This window comes from Mustela erminea, chromosome 13 (genome assembly GCF_009829155.1).
Source record: "Mustela erminea isolate mMusErm1 chromosome 13, mMusErm1.Pri, whole genome shotgun sequence".
Lineage (NCBI taxonomy): Eukaryota > Metazoa > Chordata > Mammalia > Carnivora > Mustelidae > Mustela > Mustela erminea.
This window is the reverse complement of record NC_045626.1, coordinates 41,147,100-41,169,442: the sequence shown is the minus strand read 5'-3', so window position 1 is coordinate 41,169,442 and position 22,343 is coordinate 41,147,100.

Genomic DNA, 22,343 nt, shown 5'->3' with positions numbered 1-22,343 from the left:
TTTTGCAACAACATGGATAGGATTGGAGGAGATTATGCTAAGTGAAATAAATCAAGCAGAGAAAGTCAGTTATCATATGGTTTCACTTACTTGCAGAACATAAGGAATAGCATGGAGGACATGAGGAGAAGAAAGGGAAAAATGAAGGGGGCGGTATCGGAGGGGAAAATGAACCATGACAGACTGTGGACTCCGAGAAACAAACTGAGGGTTTTAGAGTGGAGGGGGGTGGGTAGTAGGTTGGCCCAGTGATGGGTATTAAGGAGGGCATGTATTGCATGGAGCACTGGGTATTATATGTAAACAATGAATCTTGGAACACTACATCAAAGACTAATGATGTAATGTATGGTGACTAACATAATAAAAAATAATAATTATTTAAAAATTTTAAAAAATAATAAAAATGTTCTTTATGAAGAAATGACTTAAAGTAGTTTTGAATGGTGCCATGTAAAATGAGACATTTTGACAAGTGACATGGAAGAGAGTATGAGAGCACTCTAGGTAAAGATTGAGCATGAAGCAGCATGTGACTTGATTTTATCTATTTATCTGTATATCTACAAATCTATCTAATATATCAGTCCATCTATTTATTGAATTAAAGAGTGCAATAAATCTGAGATTAGAGAGAGCTATGGAGAATATTCCATGCCATTGATAAGAGTTGATAATTACATATATTTTTAGGTAGAAAATAGGTTGTTATAGTATGCTTTTGAGCAGATTGATAATATGATGATATTCTAATTTAAGAATGTAATATGGCTTTCCAAAAATTTTTAACATGATATTAAGAAATATATTTTACATTAAACCCAATCCCCTTACTTATGAAAAAGTTATTTTATGAAATGTTACTTATCCTGACCATCTACAAAGAACTCTGATGTTTTCTATTCTGTTCTCTTACATTCCTATTCTGTTTTGTTACAAAAATGTTAGTCTGCCTTCATTACATCTACTTCATAATGTGTCTCTGGAGTTTTAAAAATACTGCCGTAGCAATAGTAACTATTGATAATATATAGGAAAGATTAACTTGAAGAGAGGCTAACGTGGGTGAATTAGCTATGGAATAATAAAGACATTAAATTGTAGCGTGCTTTGATGTTATGAGGGAAATTATGAAATACAAGAAATAACATAAACATCAAAGAAGATGTTTATATCTAAAACACTGACTATAGCTGAGGGAAATCAATGGGATTTGTTTGGGTGCGTGTATGTGTGTCTATTTGTCTTTCCATCTGTCTCTTGTCAGAGAGTGTTTCACTGTGGCAGAGACTTTATGATTCTTGTTCACTGCTCTGTCTCCAATCACTACAAAGTTATCAGTTATCAGACACATAGTAAGCGCTGAAACAGTATTTGTTGAATGAACAAGACAACCATAAAAGATAACTAAAATATTAAAATATCAAACATCATTAACCTAAAAACTCCCTTTACATTCATCAACCCAAAGTGTCTTATGTGTTTTTTGTTTTACTTATCCTTCTATTAAAAATGGAGTAAAATATTGATTTCATTCCAGTAAATAAAAGTTTATTCATTCCCACTGTGATGAAAATATATTATGATATTTGATAAATATAAGCTGTTTTGTGATGACATAATCAACCTCAGGGACTCCACTTATGATCATGTAGATAATCAAGGAATTGCCTTGAAAAAACTAAAATATACTTATAAAGAGGCAGAAAAACTTTATCTTATTTATTTCCATACCCTCCAAACCCAGCAATGTGACTGGCAATAAGGGCCTAATAAATGCTTCAAATATGCAAGATGAATCTTTCTCTTATTTTTTTCATTTTGAACATATCATACACGTCTATTGTAGAAGACAAAAAATTACAAATTAGCAAGAAGAATAACCACCAGAGATAGCTGCTAATACTGCTAACGCATAACACATATGCTTGTGTATATTAGTTTTATTTATTTTTAAAAACAGAAACATTATTGTACATATTTTATGGCCTTGTTTAAAGTCACTCAAATTTCATCAACATTACCCATTTCATAAGGTTATTATGGGGAGAAAATGGGAAAAATGCATGTATAGGACTTAATATAGTGCTTAGCATATAAAAAGAAATCAACAAATGTTAATAACTACTACTGAAATCATACTGTTTTGTAATCTGTTTTATATTCACTTAATACATAATAAACATTTTCATGCCATTAAATATTATTCTGCAATGTTATTTTAATAGCTTCAGCATATTCCATTATATATAAAAATATTTTCACCCATCCTATTTTGTTGGGCATTTAGATTGTCCTTTTCACTATTAAATTCATGCTTCAAAGAACATCCTAATAGATACATGTTTACATACATGAAGCTTATTTGTTTATGATATATTTTTAGATTTTTTAATTTAAAAAAATAAGATATACATACCCCTTTAAAAAGCAAGTGGTATTGCAAGGTTTAAATTGTTAGTAAAAATTATATTAGTAGTAGTAATATAAGTTTTTTATTTTTTATTATAAAATAACATTTTATTTTAAAATAACAGGGGAGTATCTTCTTTCCATCATTTATAATGGAAAGAATATACAATGGAAAGAATATATAATAATATATATATATATTTTTTAAAGATTTTATTTAATTATTTGACAGAGAGAGATCACAAGTAGATGGAAAGGCAGGCAGAGAGAGAGAGAGAGAGAGAGAGAGAGAGAAGCAGGCTCCCTGCTGACCAGAGAGCCCGATGTGGGACTCGATCCCAGGACCCTGAGATCATGACCTGAACCGAAGGCAGTGGCTTAACCTACTGAGCCACCCAGGCACCCCTATAATAATATATTTTATTATAAAATAACAGGGGTGTCTTCTTTCCATCATTCTTAGTTCTCACTTCTTAAGTTCTTAAAACCATAGATAATTATGTTCATAACCATTGCTACCATATTCTAAATAATTTTTTTTTCTCTCTTTTTGTTAACTAGAAATTAGTTACTTTCTAGAAGGTAAACTCAGAAATCTCCTTTCACTATCTTTCTTATCATCTTTTTTGATTAATCAGTATTTAGTATTTACAGTGTAACTTTTATTCACGATGGAGCCCTGTATAGTACATGAAGATGTATTTCTTCTTCAAATCCTTAAAATATTAAAGAAAGTCTTTTAATATTCTTTGGAGTTTATTGTGCCTAATTGCATCATTTTTGCTTTACATGAATCACTTGCTAATTACTTTCCAAACTCTCTAACAAAACTGAAATTTTTGTTTTAAGCTTCAGTAATAGTCTATCTTATTTTCTACTCAGAAACATATTTTTTGAAACTCTTTCTCCTTGGCATTTCTCTGGTAATTCTATTTTGCAATTTATTTTCCTTTGTGTGTATGTGTCTGTGTGTGCGTGTGCACATACGCTAGGCTAAGTCCTAGATGCCATGCCTACAGTCTTGTTTTCTTTTTCATGTATTTTCTAACTGATGACTGTAGATGGTAAACTGTTTTGAGACATTGCATGTCTGATATTTCTTTATCCTCTATCTCAATTGATATTGTGGCTCAATAAAGAATTTGAGATTAAAAAGAAGTCCGTTCTGAGAATTAGGACTTTGTTTCATTGTCTTCTAGCTCTTGCTGAAAATCTCCAATCATTCTGATACCAACACAGGAGAATGTACTGACCTTTTGCTTTGAAAGCTGACCAAGAAGACCTTCATGTTCCAGTCAGTATGACTAATCTGTGAATCTTCCCAGCACAGAAATGTCTTTCTCGAGGACGTGGGACCATCCTTTTGAACATAATCATGGCAAGAGAGAACATTCCTATCTTTCTGTATCTTTGGGAGGGTAGGAGTCTAACTTTCCAAAGTGCCAGTTAGCAAACCCAGGTAGCATAATCATACAGATAGCATTCCTTTCCCAAGTCCTCCAGTTCTTTTGCATTAGCTTACTCCTGCATTAAAAATCCTCCCATCTGGGCGCCTGGGTGGCTCAGTGGGTTAAGTCTCTGCCTTCAGCTCAGGTCATGATTTCATGGTCCTGAGATCAAGCCCCACATCGGGCTCTCTGTTCCACAGGAAGCATGTTTCCGCTTGCCTCTCTGCCTACTTGTGATCTCTGTATGTCAAATAAATAAAAATAAAATCTTTAAAAAAAAAAATGCTCCTGCCTTTTATTTCAGTCGTTTTAATTGAGTTCAATCTCTCTACTATAACTGCAGCGGTCTTGACACCAATGCAATAATATTGAATAAAATTTTCCTTGCATTTTTTATCAAGCCTCTGTTTTTCCTTGCCAAAGCATTTTGCATCTCCATTTTATCCCTAGTATTCTTAATGTGTTATATTGTGACGGACTATCCTCTCTCCCTCACCCATTACCTGAGTACACTCTGGGACGTTTTTATCTACAAATTCATTTCTTTCAGTTATAGGAATGTTGATTTTTAAAAATAATTCATTTAAGAATCTATTTCTTTTTGTTTTATTTTTTCTGTTTATAAAATTTGTATTATTAGTTTTTGAACCTTGTAGTTTGATTCTTTCATTTCCTTATATTTTCTATAGCATGTCTATGGCTTTGTCTTTTTGTTTGGGTTCTGGGAATCTTCCATTTTAATTTCCAAATCTTACAATAGATTTATTGCTGATATAACTTTCATTTAATTTCCAGAACATTTTCTCTCTGATTTTTATTTTTCTATTTAATATTATCTTTTAACTGCAATATTTGTTTCTCTTACCTAATGTAATAGCAGGTTTTTTGGTTCTGGGTTGTGGGTTTTCTATTCTTTTTCTTTGAATCTGACATTATATATTTCATCTGCGGCCTCCCCTCCTATATATTTATATATGTTTCACCAAATAGTAGACTTCCTTGGATGCCTGGTGGTTAGTGACAATCACTTTATATTTAAGAGTAAGATATTAAAAGTTTACTGGAGGGCGCCTGGGTGTCTCAATCAGTTAAGCGTCTGCCTTGGGCTCAAGTCATGATCTCAGGGTCCTGGGATTGAGCCCTGTGTTGGGCTCCCCGCTGAGTGGGAAGCCTGCGTCTTTCTCTCCCTCTGTTCTTCCCACCCTGCCTGTGCTCTCTCTCTCTCAGATAAAAAAATTAAATATTTTTTAAAAATTTGACTGGCAGACCTATGAGTATGTGTGGAGGAGAGAGGAAGTTATCAATTTCTGAACATCACTATGTATGATTAGGTGGAGAATCCAGGAAAGTAGTTGAGGGAGGCAGTACCCTTGAAAATAAAAATAAAAATAAAAATAAAAGCTTTCGTTATTGGGTTAGGAAAACAATTTTGCCTGCACGTTACTCTGAGGAAAAAAATTTGAAGAAATGGGGCTGGGCCTGAATTTTTAATATGTAAATTATTAGATAATTATTCTCTTTCAATAAGAAAGTGCTTTTCTATTGTCCTCAACAGGGCCTGGTATCTCCCAGTACTGCCATTATGTTTTAATCTCTCCAAATAAAGCTTCCAACTTCTGTTTGGATGAGAGAGAACAAGTGACCAAGATTTAAGCAGTGAGAAGGCATCTTGGCATCCACTTCAAAGTTTTTAACTAGTCATTATTCACAGCCCTGGAGGAGACCGAGTTGGTTTTTATTGCCCTACTTCTCCACAGGCTTTTGCTACCTTCAATGTGCTAGGTTTTTCTTACCTAGCTAGTCCATCCTTAAGCATAATTATTTGCATGCAGGACACATAAGCTAATCAGTACTTACAAGGTTCTCTACCTTGCAAGAAATGTGTTTAAGGATCTGAGAAATGGCATTCAGTGCACCCCTGACATGCCAATGGGAATGCGAATTCCATGAAAGATGGAGCCTGATGCCATTCACTTCTATAATGACTTCAGTACCACATGTAATGGCCTGGACATACATACACACCACAAAGCCTCTAGCAGAAGTAGAATACTTAGAAGAATGCATGACTGGCATTATTTTCAGAGTAGATGAGTAAATAAAATCATTCCATAATATGACATTTTTTTCCCAGTATTATTATTTCTCTGAATGTAAGGTTGTAGCCACTTTCAAAAGAATGTCCACAGGAAGCCATGATTGCCTTCAGTTCTAAAATGTGTACAGCGCTTTAGGGCCATTAAGAATTGAATTCCAGTGAAATGAACTGAAGGGAAACCCACAAAGTTTCCACTTCATATCCTGCTTAACTTCAGTTATTTTTCCCAAATGGGGTAACAACTGCCTTGAACATCTAAATATTTTCTCCTGGGAGTTAATAAGTTCTTACACTTGTAGGAAAACAAAACAAAACAAAACAGAAACAAAAAACCTCACTCTGATACCATTTAGAAAGAAAACAGAACAAAAATAAATACCTACGAACATATGAAGCAAAATTTTGGAGAGTCTAAGGAGGTGTTATGAATTTACATACTGATTTATTCATTTGTTTCATTTTTTAAAAAAGTCATTTAACCTGCCTCACCTGCAAACATGGTATTTGAACCGTGACAGCCCATGTGTTTATCTTAAGATATATATTAGTTTGCTATAGTGCATCATAAGCTGTTCCTTTTTGGGTTAAAATAATCTTATAGATCTTACATTCTAATAAACAGATGAAAACAAGAGAGCATAAGGTATCAGTAAGATCTAGGAAGAAAAGAAAAAAAACGTGCTAATGTTGTGAAGACCTGGAGAGCTAAGGTAGATTGATCGTCAAAGAAAGTGTCCCCGAGGAGGTGACGTTTCAGCTGAGATTTGAATGATGGGGAGAAGCCTAGTAGTAAAAATCTTCATGGTGGGAAAATGCAAAGAAGACCAGGTAGCATGAGGGGACTGTGTTTGTTGGGAGAAGAGGTGTAAATGAGCAGAGGATGTTAGGGTAGAAAATAAAGAGCAATTATCTGGGCACCTGGGTGGCTCAATGGATTAAGCCGCTCCCTTCAGCTCAGGTCATGATCTCAGGGTCCTGGAATGGAGTCCCACATTGGGCTCTCTGCTCAGCAGGGAGTCTGCTTCCCTCTCTCTCTCTCTGCCTGCCTCTCTGCCTACTTGTGATCTCTCTCTGTCAAATAAATAAATAAAATCTTTAAAAAAAAAAAAAGTGCAACTATCCTTCTACCCCCCCCACCAAAATAAATAAATAAATAGAATTAAAAAAAAAAAAAAAATCAAGAGACAGGAAGAAAGACAGGGATGAAATACGGCAGTAACCCAAGAGAATCAGTGAAAACAGGTGGTCACAGAGAATCTGCGGAGGTTAAAAGTATAACTGGCTGGAAACTGAGATCAGATATAAGTCTGTGAAATGATCAACCTCAGCATGGGCATCGATCAGCACCTGCTGTGGTTACAAACAAAAATTTTAGTGATGCGGACCTGTGTCCTGTGTGACCAGAGGCAAGTTCTCTATGGAAGACTGAGCTTGCTCATCTGTGAAGTGGGAAGAACAGTATCTATGTGATACGGTTATGACAATGTAAATTTAAAAAAGAATGCCCTCAAACTGTGTAACATCTTGCCTGGCTGGTACTAAAAGTATAATAAATGCTGTATGGGCTCTATCACTATTATTTAAATGTGATAAATAAAATTTAAATAAGACAGATACTTTTGTTTCTTTTTCTGCCTTCTAAAATCACATGAAGCTGAAGCCTATGTAACTTAATTCTGCTTTAAAAGGGGTTTATAGTTATTTACTTATTTTTGTGTTCATTGTTTTTCATTTTTTTACTTTGCGAAATCCGATTACTTTTGTAATCTCCTGTTCTACAAACACTTTGCAGCAATTTTATGTGCAAGGTCCTGTGTGGATTTATTCTAATTTGACCAGATTGTACTTGGAAGGCTGCAAAACGCTGCAAGATCCCAGTACCAGTTTTATCCCTCCTGTGGGCATTGGCCAACATGACAGTTCTTTGCTTCACGGTCACACCTACTGCTTCCCCTCTCTGCCTCCCAAGTCCCTCAGCTGTAAGAATTACAATCCCTGTCTGTTTCGACCTACAAATCCTTTCTAATTTTTTGCTGGCTTTGTGCTCAGGTGAGGATGTAACACTGCTACCCCCTCCTATTAGAAGTGAGGCCTCTAGAGAATGACACAGTCCAGAGCAGAAATGCACAGACCAAGAAAACAAAGAGTTCTTGTAAATGGAGCCTGAGTCTAATCAAATGTTGGTAATATCCGTCTGTAACCTTTTCTCTGATGAGTGAATTTTGCACAGCTTAACCCCATGTTCCCTGATCACTTTATGTATGCCTTCGCTTTCTGCAACATAATTACTGGAAAATTTCAAATCTTTAATTGGATTTAATTGGATTTTTTAAGTCATCTCTATGTGATTAAAAAAAGTATATTTGTTTATTCTACACATCCTAAAAGAAACATTTGTTAGGAACAAAGCCAGTACATTTAGGAAAATTTCAGAGTTATTATATTCAGCCATTAAATTTCCCAACATATAATTGGATAATGCTTTCTATAATTCACAGCCCGCAAGTGAAGTGGGGGGGGGGTGACATTTCATTTACCAGGTATTATTTTCTGTTATTAAACAGAATAGAATAAATCTCTTTCTGTTTGCATTTAAACTTAGTACTTCATCTCTTTTTCAAACCGGTCTTAATTAAATCTAAGAACCCCCTGCAATGAATGGTTTCCTTGTTCCATATGAATACTTACTCGTTAAAACTGAAAAAAAAAAAAATTAAGGTGATAACATTTCCTTACTGATATTTATGTTTTTTCATAAAAACAAATTAGAATTCTGCAGATATAATGTCTCATTAAGCATTCTGCCTGTCCATTTAGAAAAATTCAATATTGTCACTAATTGTATTTGACAGTTGGAAAAATAGCGAGTCATCTGAGACAGTGTATATTAAAATACTGCTGAGTTTCATATATTTATATTTCTATGGATTTCCATAAGATTTTCTTAAAGGTTACATTTTAAACAATAATTTCATGGTGGTGCAAGAATGATAATAAAAAAGGAATAAAATTTGGGGAACATTAAAATTATAAATAAACTTCATATGTAAAATGGCATGTCTTTCATTTCACCTACATATTTATGATAAATAGCTATTTCTAAAATTTCTCAGGATAGGCGAAAGTTAAATTGTGTTAAAATTTTAATAAAATCAAACTGTCTATTACAAAATGTGACTTTTAAAATAAAATGGCTTAAATGGACATAAAGACAGTCTTTGAGTCTAAATCCAACATAACTTGCAACTTCTTATTTTTATTAGATATAACCTATAGTTACTATTTCACAGAAATATTTTTTAAAAGACTATATTTAGAACTTTCATGTTGTCACTTACATCAAGCTTAATCATTTTCCAAAATTTAAATTATATCAGCAACTCCTACTTTTCAGATTTTCAACACTGCTTGATAAAAAGATATAAAGCAAAATAACAGAGGGACTAAAACTGGGCTCTATTTCTGCTGAAAAAAGGCTGCACTTGGGCAATTAACATGTAAATAAAGAATAGATCTGGTGAGATCATAATCCGAAAATTCCAGCTTAGTCTGTTCCTAATATGATAATGTTTTTAATCAAAACATGTAACAGAAAGTCCTATTTTCTTCTTCCCTATACCCTATCCTCTTTTGTAAAAATACAGTCTTCAGAGTTCCTTCTTGAAAATCAGTACAACCAATTCATCATAGCACATTGCAAAGCATCTTATGCATTTACAATGGTGTAATTTAAGTATGTATAAAAAAGGAATATTTATTATTTTATCTGCCAAGATATTATTATTACAATTCCTTATACTTAACCATATCTTGAAGACTAACATGGAGCATTAAAATATGCTTGCAAAAGATTTGACTTCTTAATAAAATCTAGTTGCCTTACAAACATCCAAGGTTTGCCAAATTTCTGAAAGTACAGGGAAACTGTCTTTGGTGGTATATGAGAACCCACTGATACCAACATGTCATGATTTTTTTCTCTCTCTGGAGAGTGATAGAATTATTTTTGGATAAATTATGTCATGACCTGTGACCCTTTGCAATATATCCTTTTTCTATCATTGGTGTGGAAGATACAGTAGACGATGGCTTGGGTGACTTTGTTGAAGTTCTCTGATATGGTTATGCTGTGCTTGAAGATTCTATGCAATAAATCTCTTATTATATTACTGTAAGTTCATCATTAATGAGTTATTAAAGTATGAGTTTTATTTACTGAAATTAAGAAGATTCTTGTTTCCCAATGTTCTAAATGTGGTAGAGGAGGAGCTGTGACTGAATGTTAGAGAGGCCCTGAGATCACAGAGTGAAGTGAGAATATACCTATAAGAGCTGTGTTGCATGGTATGGGGGATGCGCTCTGCCATTTTTATCCTTCGCCAAATGTGAAGATTCCACAACATCTCAGGAATAGACTTGCCACAATATTTGAAAACTCCCTACTTTAGGCAGAAGGACAAGTAATCATGTGGGTAAAACTAGCACTGGAAAATGAAATAAATGATCAATGAAATTCATATTGCGATCTGTCTCATTATTCGCAGAGGATCAAATATGGTGTTGCCTGGAGGTAATGGAGGGGGTTCCTCTATATTTTGGTAGCTAGGATTGTTAACTATGGAACTGGGGAGACAAGGGAAAAAAATATTTCATTTCTTCCACTGCTGGACTTTCCTGTAGCTGAGGTTTTCTTGTCAGCAGTGAGACTAGCACAGTCAGATGTGATTCTGTCGTTGCATATGACAGAAAAGTGGAAAGAGTGGGGCACGGTGAGGCAAGCAAAAGTCAAACAAAACAAAGCTCAGACACATAACAAACTGCCAGCTCAGCACTGAAGGATCTACTTCTCATCCTTGCTCATAATTTCTCTCAACAATTGTCTCTGGCTCAGTAAATTGTAGTTTGTCCAGTGCTTTGGGGATTTATAAATGGTCAGATACAGACCCTCACAAAATCAATTCTATGATAGCCAGTATTAATTAGATCCCTCATTTCATAGAAACTGAAAATCTTACCACCTATTCAGGTGCTTTCAAAAGAATACAGATACAGCCTAAATCAACATCGGGGTTTGCGTTCTAAGTCCTAAATACAGACTTCAACCTTATACTGCCTCCAAACCTCTTCTTATTATTTACTGTTGAAGGAAGTAACAATCCTGACAGAATAATTGACCCACAGTTTTTCAAGGTAGTAAAGTAGTAGAAGCATAGATCCAATAGACAGAGCTTAAATTTTCACATCATTTTCTGCATATATTACATAACCATCTGATTGGTGCTCCCCATGCTCTGCAATGTAGGGGCTTTTTGTTAAGGTTTTTTTTTTTTTTACTTAGTTTTCATCAAAATTAAGGATTTCTATCCTAAAATGTATACCAAAACAGCATTCCTATGCAGATGAGAGAATGGAGGGAGATATTTGAAAATATCCCTTATATGACTGAGGTCAGACTCGCAGTTGCCCTCCTTGCTTATGTATGACAAAGTTAAACACAGATACTCCAGATTCCTATCTCTTGCCCCGTAAATGATTAGCTGAACCATTCGTACTTGCTGACCAGTCTGGACACAATATCAGACTTTACAAAATTTAGTTTTAACTCTCTCCTTCTACCAGGACCCTGATCACACCCCACCCCTGCGCTCACCCTGTGCCAAGATAAAGCCCCCTGCTTTAGGCAGCCTCCTGAGAATAACTGACCCTTGGAGAAACATTTTCTGATGATCGATCTATCTACACTGGCTCTTTCTAGACATGTTTATTCCTCTCTATTAAAGGAAATTCCTTTTGGGGCACCTGGGTGGCTCAGTGGGTTAAGCCACTGCCTTCAGCTCAGGTCATGATCTCGGGGTCCTGGGATGGAGTCCCGCATCAGGCTCTTTGCTCAGCGGGGAGCCTGCTTCTCTCTCTCTCTCTGCCTGCCTCTCTGCCTACTTGTGATCTTTCTCTGTCAAATAAATAAATAAAATCTTAAAAAAAAAAAAAGGAAATTCCTTTCTACTTAAACTTTAAGTTTTCTTCTCCTGACTATAAGGGTCCCCTTCTTATTACACCAATTCTTTCAAGTAAAGTCTGCTACCTAAGTTTAGGGCTTGTTTTAATTTGACAAAACATACATAAGATCACATCACTCCTCTGCTCAAAATTCCCCCTTTCAGTCAGAGTCAAACCAAAGACTTCACAATGGTCAAAACGGGAACATTTCTAAGCAGGATATATAAAGCTTCAGATAACCCAATTGGACAAAATATAGAGGTTTTTTGTTTGTTCTTTCCACTTTGAGATTTTATATCATGTTTTCTAATTTCTACTATCACTTATTTTGCTTATAGTCAGTGGAGCTTTTGAACTATATTTTTAAAATTTTTCCCTTAGAACAGATGACATATGAGAGGTTTAGTCAAATGAGTTCTTCTTTCATGATTTATATTTTTCTTTACTTCATTGAAGACTTCCTGGCCATTTTGATGGACTTCTCAAATGTTCACACATTCCTGTAAAATCTAACAGATTTCTAAACTCATGATATTTGTTTCTGAAGCTAATTTGAAACTGTGTAAGTTGGTATTTTTTTTGATGCAATAAATATTAGTGATTAAAACTATTATTACAAAGGGAAATGTAGGTCTCCTTGATCAAAGACAGAACTAACCTTAAAAAAAAAAAAGAAAAGAAAGAAAGAAAAAGAAAAAAGAGAGTATTAATTAAGACCATGGGTGCCTTCAGAGTTTTATTAATTATTTTAAAAAGTAGTATATTAATATCAATCTATGCAGAGAAATGGCTTGCTATTTTATCTCACATTTATCAGGAAACAGAAAAACACTTCGAAGAGATAGGACTTACATTATTTCTAATGTAAGCCTTACAAATGAGAAAAAAATATTTTCAGTGATGTTTGTGGCCATATGTAGTCTACATTTTATACATAGGCTATGTATGTGATATACTGCTTGTCAGCTTGAAAATAGAAACCTACAATTAGAGGCAAGTGAGCTTTTATTTGGTAGTAAAGAATTACAATTTGGGGAGCACAGATACTCAAATAGTGTTCCTGCTTGTAGGGTAAAAGCAAGGAGGCTTTATGAAGAAAGGAAGTTGTGGGGTCATTACTTGAGTTAAGCATAACAAAAAGTTTTCTGTGGGTATTTTAACAAACGAAGCTGCTCTGGATTATAAATTGATCGACTACGGATTCTAACCTCAGAAAATTCACAACCATCAGACTTGTGCTCAGGGTGTCCATTCTTTTAAAGCTGACTTCTCAAAAAATTGCTTCGAACAATTGTTGCTTTGCCCAGTCCAAGAGTTTTGGCGCATTGAAAAAAGAGCACATAAAACAGCTTTTCTACATAGTGGGTTCTCTGACTGTTATCTTAAAATGGCTCCAGTTATCTCAGTTTTTCACATGCGATTCTATTCTTATGATTTTTATAATTAAGTTCACAGAAATTCTTGAGAAGAAGCAAACCTCTAGTGGTGGACATTGAGGATGGTGAATTGATTGCTTTGTTATCTAGCCTAACACTAGGCACCAAAATGCTACCTAAGCTAAGGAGGTTAAAGAATAGGGAGAAGCAAACCATATCTTCTGGTATTTTCCAAATGTAGTCTGTGTAAGTATCACATGTTAATAATGGAAATTTCTAGTGCATGCTAGAAATTCTGGAAGGCTTAAGGTCTAAAATGGCTCTTGGAATGCATTTTTAAAACCCAGGTTATCCTGATGCAGAGATCTGTAAGATCTACCTACAGACTTTACTGAACACATTTCTGGAAAATAATGCTTTGAAAGAAACTATTAATTTCATATACATTCAAAATTACCCCTATAACTCTAGTTGGCAAAATGGTGCTGTTGAAATTGTCAATGGAATTTTATCTCAGAAAATGGTTCTCTCTAGTTAATTAATGCAGGTAGTGCTTAAGTGGCACCCTAGGAAATTTAGCTAGCCATATTCACTGCTGTGCATTGAATGGTGACCTCCGAAATTTACGTCTATATCCTAAGTTCCAGAACCTTGTGACTGTCACTTTATGGGGTTAAAAAAAAAAAGTCTGTGAGTGGAATTAAGCATTTCAAAATGAAATTATCCTGGACAAGCCAAATGGGCCCTATATCCAGTGACAGGTGTTTCAATGAAAGAAAAGGAGAGGACACAGATACATGGGAAAGATAATGTGAACACAGAGTCAGATTAGAGTTATATAGGCACAGGCCAAGGAGTGCCTGAAGCCATTGGAACCTGGAAGAGGGAAGGAAAAAGCCTCCCCACAAAGCCTTCAGAGGGAGCACAGGCTTGCCAAAACTAGCTTGATTTTGGACTTCTGGCCTCAAGAACTATAAGAGAATTTCCGTTGTAAGCTACCCAGTTTATGGTAATTTGAACAGCAGCCTTAGAAAACTAATATGTGTGCAATGTGCAAAACCTTGTTTGCAGGACTCTATAATGGTGCCGTTCAGTAGAAACATATTACCACTTTCTTATTCACATCTATTATGTTTTTCTTCACTTATTAGTTTTTACACAATATCTAATGCAACTAAAGGGAGTAGACATTTTACAAGCTGACCTGACTAGACATACCATTCCATGCGTGATAAAGAAAAAGGGAAAATTAAAATGTAAGACATACAGATAAAGATGACAGATGAAACTGGATAAGAAATATTTCTCTTGTGATAGCAAATTAAATATAGAGAAAAGCATCAAAAAGCATAAAAAAGAAATAATCTAATACCCAAATTGAAATAAATGGGGAGCAATTTTTTAAGGAAGACTATGACATAATTCTCTGACCCAATTCACACAAAAGCAGTAAAAATGATTTAGTAACATCTAAATTACTTCTCAGCAATTCTCTTAACCTACAGAGAAGCATTAACTGGGCATCCTTATGTTTTTCATTTGGGAATGAAGAGTGGTAAAGATTTCTTCTGGGAGAGACAGATAAAATGGGGAAAGAAACAACTTTTCTTAGAGCCCAAATGTCCAAATGTCCATTGACTGATGAATAGATAAAGATGTGCTATATATGTACAATGGAATATTACTCAGCCATCAAAAAGAATGAAATCTTGTCATTTGCAACTATGTGGTTGGAGCCATAATGTGATAAGCTAAGAGAAACAAGTCACTCAGAGAAAGACAATACCACATGATTTCACTCGAATGTGCAATTTAAGAAACAAATTGGGTGAACAAAGGGGAAGGGGGGAAAGAGAGGGGAAAAACCATAAGAAACTCTTAACTACAGAGAATAAACAGGGTTGTTGGAGAAGAGGTGGGAGCAGAATGGGTGGTGGGTATTAAGGAGGGCACTTGCTAGGATGAGCACTGAATACTGTAGGAAAGTGGTGAATCACTGAATTCTATTCCTGAAACCGATATTACACTATGTATTGAATGACTAGAATATAAATGAAAACCTGAAACAAACAAACAAAAAACATTATGATTTCCAATATTAAAGGCCACATTGGGGAAATTTTTACTTAAGCCCAAGGATCACTTGCATTAGCACGTACTACTCCCACAGGAAGTAAACCTGAACCCACTGCATTTGACACACAAATAAAGAGGCCTGGTCATCCAACCAAGACCTTATGTGGGCCTTTAATAGTTTCTTCCCACCATCTCATTCAAATGTACTCAGAAGAAAACAAAACAATTTATAATGCAGATAAAAAAATTCAAGGAACACACTGGAACAAAGACTGTGATCTTTGAACCCATCTACACATCCCTAAACTCATGCTCTCCAAACTTCCAACAAACATATAGACACAATGTTGGTTTTCTTTTCCTCTTTAGCTCTACCCCACCAAGAAAAAATTATCACAAATCTTATTGTAGTGCATTGTCCTGGGAACTAAAATTTCCTAGGATGTCAAAGTGGTCATGGTAATGAGAGACGATAGTGAGGAACTCCTAATCAAGTATCCATAAATTCTATCTTTAACCTAAGTTTTTGGAAACAATTTATAGAAAATGCATTAGATTAAAAAAATATCAAAAATCATTGTATTGGGTTAGAGAAGGTGGCTTTAGGTGAAAGAATAGCAGACAGAATAAATATTTGATGGAATTCATTCGATTTTTTAAACTCTCTTGTAAAATTGAGAAAGGAACTGAATCTAAGGACTGGATACCATATGTTCTTGCAAATCAAATTATTTCAAATCCTTTGCCTCCCAAAAATTTCAGGAAGGAGAGTTATGTTTCTACCAAGATAGAACAGTTCCATTTCTTCCAGATTCTCTTAGTTCCAGAACTAAAAAATTGTGGAAATCATGCATCACATAAGCATAGGAAGACCCTAGAAGGTGGAAAGAAGAAGAGCTGCCTAATGTCCCAGAACCTGAGCTGACACTTCTTTATATGCCAGACAGGGTGCTGCAGGATCTTCTAGCTAACGCCACCAGCAGGCCCAGATCAAAAAACCTCCAAGGAAAACATGTTCACCCTGGTCAGAGGAACAGGAAAAGGGGGGCCTTACAACAAAACATTTAAAAGACATTCTTTAAGATGTTATTTATTTATTTGTTTAAGAGAAAGAGAAAGAGGGAGTGGATTGGAGGGAGAACAGAAGGAGAGGGACAAGAAGACTCCAAATTTAGCACAGAGCCTGATGTGGGGCTTAATATCACAACCCCAAGATCATGACCTGAGCCAGAATCAAGAGTCCAATGCTTACCTGACTGAGCCACCCAGGCATCCCGCAACAAAACATTTTCAGTAATACACACCTTACCCCATTAATGGAGAAACCTTATGACCATAAACATGCTTTCAGTTGGATAATGCAGGGAGCTGATTTTCCACTTCTACCTCTGGCTCCTTACCAAATCCCTCCCATTGATGGACCAAGACTGAGCAAGAAGTTGATCTTTCATCTTCTCTCTAGCAGAAATAGGCAGTGCTCAGAGTTTCATCCCAATATCAGTGGCATTGATCAGCAGAAGAAACAGAATTTGCTAAGATGATGCAAGGTGGGGCTGCTAATCACCAATATGCTTCAACCCATCCCCAGTGTCTGCAGGTACAGGGGAGCCTCAATTCACCAGATGTTATCAAGACTGAGCAAGGGGCTGCAAACTGGGACTGGCAGGCACTCCTTGTCCTGCCACCCCTAACAATAGCGAAGGCCATCTTCCTAGCATCACCCAGGTGGAGGAAGAGGAAGGTAGGACTGGGTGGCACTGTGCTTCTCCCTCTTCCCTTGGCTGTTATCAGCAAAACCAACCTTTCTACACACCCTGGAGCAGCAAAGCGATAAGAGTTTCTTGTTTGTTTGCCTTGGCCTGTCTTATCAAGGCTCAACAAGGACCTGATCTTAAGCCACCCCCAGTCCTCACTCCCAGGAAACAATGAGATGGTACAGGTCAGAGACAGGAACTAAATTTCTAAGCCACTCTTCTGCAACAAGGCAGCATGAGTCAGTGAGCTGAACATCCATGTCTACCCAACTCTTATGCTACACTGCAAAGTAGGACCACTTGCTAAAAAAAAAAAAAAAAAAAAAAAAGAATAGAATCTAGTCTTAGAATATAATGGCCAAAACACCCAGAAAACAATGGAAAAAATCACTCTTCATACCATGAACCAAGAAAGTCACAACACAAATGAGAAAAGACAGTCAGTGAACAGAGGCCAACACCAAGATGAATCAGATGTTGAAATTAACAGACAAAGATTTTAAAGCACCCATCATAAAAATGCTTCAATAAGCAATTAAGAATTCTCTGGAAACAAAGATAGTGAAGAAAAATCTAATCTAGCTGTCAGCTGATAAATTATTAAAAGTAATTTTTGATGATAGATCATTATATGATTTTTGGCACATAGATCATTATGTGATTTTTGGATGGAGTTCAGATAATTAAGTTACACTTCTATAATAAAATTTCTTCCATTGCCATTTATTTGTTTAAGTGAACAGATTTTCTCAGAGTTTACACATTGGGAAAAAGGAATAGAATTGTTGCTAAACCACTTCTCATTTGTGCATTGAAAAAGGTTCTTTTTCACATAATTAAGCTAAATAGGAGAAAATGCATCTCACATCTTAATAGAAGGTTCAATTACAGAATTATTTATTGCTTATGTTTAATAATCATTTGTCAAATTTTATAATGTATTGCTTTGATCGGTTGTATACTAATATATTTTGGAATAAAAACTCAAACCAAAACAACTTTCAGCATATAGGTAAAGAGATCATTTCAATTCATCAGCATACTCTTATAAAGAAGTATGACAGAGTTTAAAAAACAAACCATTTCAAGCTTATTAATGTATTTCTATATATTGCTTTGGAAATCAAGTTCAAAAAACATGAGGAAAATGATAAATTTTCACAAATCTTAAAACATGAGAATAAGCTTCATTAGCACTGGCCTTTACTTCATAAGTAAAAAGAAAAGGCTTAGAAACTGAGGACCTCTTGTGTAAACCTACTTCGTGGAAGAAGAGAAGGAAGGAGAGAAGGAAGGAAGGGAGGGAGAAATACACAAGAAGGGAAGTAGGAAGGAAAGTAATTTCAAACCATGTATATAGTGTGAAACAGGTGCCAAATGTTATTCTAGGATACCATAGAATCATCAGTGTAAGCCTATTAGATAGGTTCCATCATAATCATCATTTTAAACATTAGAAAACTGGGGCACAGCCTTAATTTGTATGATGTTAGTAGTGGAGCTGGTTTCAAACTTTGGCTATTTGCCTCTAAAATCTGTACACTGAATCACTGTTGTATGCACAGGGATTCAGAACAAGAAAAACAACCGAGATTACATACTAGTGGGGAATACATAATAAACAGATAAATCCAGTATATGATGGTAGGTAGTGATAAGTGTCAGAAAGAAAAATAAAGTAGAAGATTGTGTTAGAGAGTAAGTAGCTGAAACAAAGTGATGTTTTTGATGGTGGATCAGAAAAAAAAACCTTTTTTATTTTAAACCGAAGGATCTCAAGCAAGCCTCATGAAGATCTATAGAGAAAAGTAATTTTTAAATGTTTGTAATCCTTTCAAAAGCTTTAAGACACAGTACAGGAAAAGTAAATTATATCACAGGTGTTCCATTTTGGGCTTCTGTTCCAGGGATCTCACTTCCATTTCAACCCTTTAATCAAGCTATTGTTTTTGAAACAATCCAATGATATCCCAAATATTTGGTGCACTCAGCAGTCTTCATCTTATTATGTTTATGTATCAGCAACATAGAAAAATATTTTCATATCTCTCATTCAGTAGAAAAAGAAGGCAAAAAGAAGAGAAACAGCTTTGATAACTATTTGTAAAGGTGACATAGAATTCAAACCTAAATTCAGAATTTCCATTTTTGTATTTATCATTTTAATCATTTTACAATTAAATTCTGAAAATTAACTGCACAAACCATCTGAAAGATAAGTGTATTATGAGTCATAATTTTGTGCCTATGTGTTGTTTATTTTCTCAGGGTGTTTTGCTGTTCCCGAGTTTCTATAATATTAAACTAGTTTTAAAAACAATTTTGTAATTTCTAAAAACTATTTTGTAATTCTTGTATGTTTTGTAAATTTGTAAGTTTTGAACTCCTGGACTCTTGAAAATATATTCACCAATATTATTCATAATAAAAACAGGATAATAAGTCAAAAAACTTTTAGAGAGATAGTATTTTTTCTGTGAAACTATTCTATAATTAATAAAGTGATTGTGTACAATTTATTCTTGTTAGTTGTTACTGAACTATAAATAACATAGCTTAATCTATAATTGACTTTATCTATGCTTACTATAAAGCCTTGAAGGGCTGCAATATAAAACCCAAAAGTCGAGGGCTTCCAAAAAATTAAGAGATTCACAGCAGCAAAATGATTTTCATTGATTTATTTTGTTTTTTTTAGACATCTTTCTTTCCCCCATTCATTTAAAAATATTAAAAACAACAATAGGAGTATTACCAGCTAATATCAGTCTAAGAACTTAATACTTGTTAATTTATTTACCTCCTACATATACTATGTTTTATACATATAGGTTTGACTGAAATGAAGAGAGTGAATATTTTCTACCCACATAGAAGGGGTTGTAGATGCTAGACATCTTAGCTCTCAGACTCCCCAGGAGACCGTGAATGGGTCATTGTTTTCAAGATCTGAGCTTCCTGAGGGCAATAAATCAAGCTTTCTTAAAGAAGGGACAAAAGCACACAATTAACATAAAAGAGGAGTGTGACCTTTGAGGGGCAAGAGATTGAGAAGGACAGAGGCATAGGTCTCCCAGGTGACAAAACCTGGACACTCTTGGATAATTTTCAATGGAAGTGGCAAACCCTGTTAGTGGAGTCTGCTTGTGCACCTAGGATGGACAGGCCATTAACTATTGCAATCTTAGCACCACTGCTCCCAACCACCATTCCTCAAAGGTCCACGTGGCTGAGCACATTTTTCCTTGAGAGTAATTTTAGAATTATTTTTGTAGGAGTAGCTAGTCAATATTTCTTTTCAGTGAATTTGGAGATTTTCAAATAACTATTCTTTATATGTTACTTCTTTTAATTGAATCTTATTTTTTTCTTTCATCTCCTCATTTTTAAATGTATCTTTTAAACATATTCTAGAGCAAATTTTAGTGTCTTGACCTCATGATGTGAGATGACTCTTGAATTTTTTTTTGTCCTCTTGATTCACATTTTGATTCTATCTTCATTTAGAATGCTCCGTGTTGAAGAATTTTGATTTTTTTTTCTTTTTTAAATGAGTTTTGAAGTCATCAAAGTTACAGTTTATTTGGGGACTTACATTTCTCCTTTAAAGAATGTCCTCAGAGGTACAAAGTCAAAGCTGACTCAGCTCTTTAGTTTTTAAAGGTGTGTAATTTCTTGTAAAGTTTGTGGAGACATGTCATTGGAGATGCTGGATTATCCCTAGTCTTGAATTTGTTTCTTTAGAAAGATCTTAATTTTTATTTCTTTAAGGACACTTTTGGATTTTATCCAAATTCATGCCGATAAAGGTATTATCAGAGGGTAACTGCTATGAAAGAAGCATAGTAGAGGTTTGCATTAACAGTTTAGCAATGGATATATAACAAAATAGCCTAATAATTTTTGTCACTTGGATTTATTTACAAGTGTATAAGTCTTAAAATTTATTTCAAGTTTTTATTGAGACTAAAAAACAAATCCATACAGCAGGTTCACAGTTTTCTTGTGATAAAAGTATCCAAAAATGAGAAACCCGGATATAATGTTCTGAAGTAACTAGGTAAAGTCACACGGAGTTAATGAAATACACCAAACACCCCCTCAGACGGCCATCTTTCATTCTCCATATAGAATGATTCATTTGCCTCCTCACCAATGCTTCAATGTAATTATGAATGTATGATGGTGAACATTTGCTTTAGCACACAGATGACAAAATACACCAGCTCCATACTGATCCCTGGACTTGTTTTGTAGTTTTCACATGTAAGTCACTATTATCCGAAAATTAAAAAACAAAGCAAAGCAAAACTAGAAGTTCAGTTTCTATCTCCCAGACATGTTTTAATGATTGTTAAAAAAAAAATTAAAAACGTTATAAAAAATGAATTTGGTTATATATGTGGTAGTTTGAGTAAATGACCTTCCAAACATGCCAGCATTCTAATCCTTAGACCTGGTGAATATGTTTATTTATATGGCAAGAGGGACTTTGTAGAACTGATTGTGTTAAAGGATTTGGGGATGGAAAGATTATACTGGGTTATCTATGGGAATCACAGGGTCCTATTAGTACGGTTCCTCCTACAGAAGAGGCAAAGTTGATATAATAATGATGGAAGGGGAGGTTGAACTTATGTGCTTTGAATCTGGAGGAAGGGCGCACAAGACAAGGAATATAGGTAGCCAGTAGAAGCTGAACAAAGCAGGGAAAGAGATTTCTTTCATCACAACCTCTATGAAGCCATGGCAAACCGTTGACGTTAGCCTCCTGAAAATGATTTCAGATCTCTTAATGCCTTGACAATGAAAGAGTACATTTATGTTGATTTCATCTATTTAGTTTGTGGTAATTTGTTACAGCAATAATACAAAGAGAACAATTTCAAAAGTAAAATATCATTTGATAATGACAAAGGCAGAGGTTGGTTCTTTTGAGAAGGTCCTGAGAATACAAATTGGAGGATACAGAGAATTCTGACTAACAGAAGGATTACATCATGTGAACTTATCTTCAAATTCTTAAGCCTAAATAAAATGATAGAAAGGAATTTTTTTAAAAAAGGATTAGTATAAAACCAAAGGGACAAAATGAATAAGAACAGATGGAAGATCAGAAATATAATGTGGAAAATGAAAAGCCAAAGATGAGTGATAATCAGCTTAGGAACCTGGGAAAGTT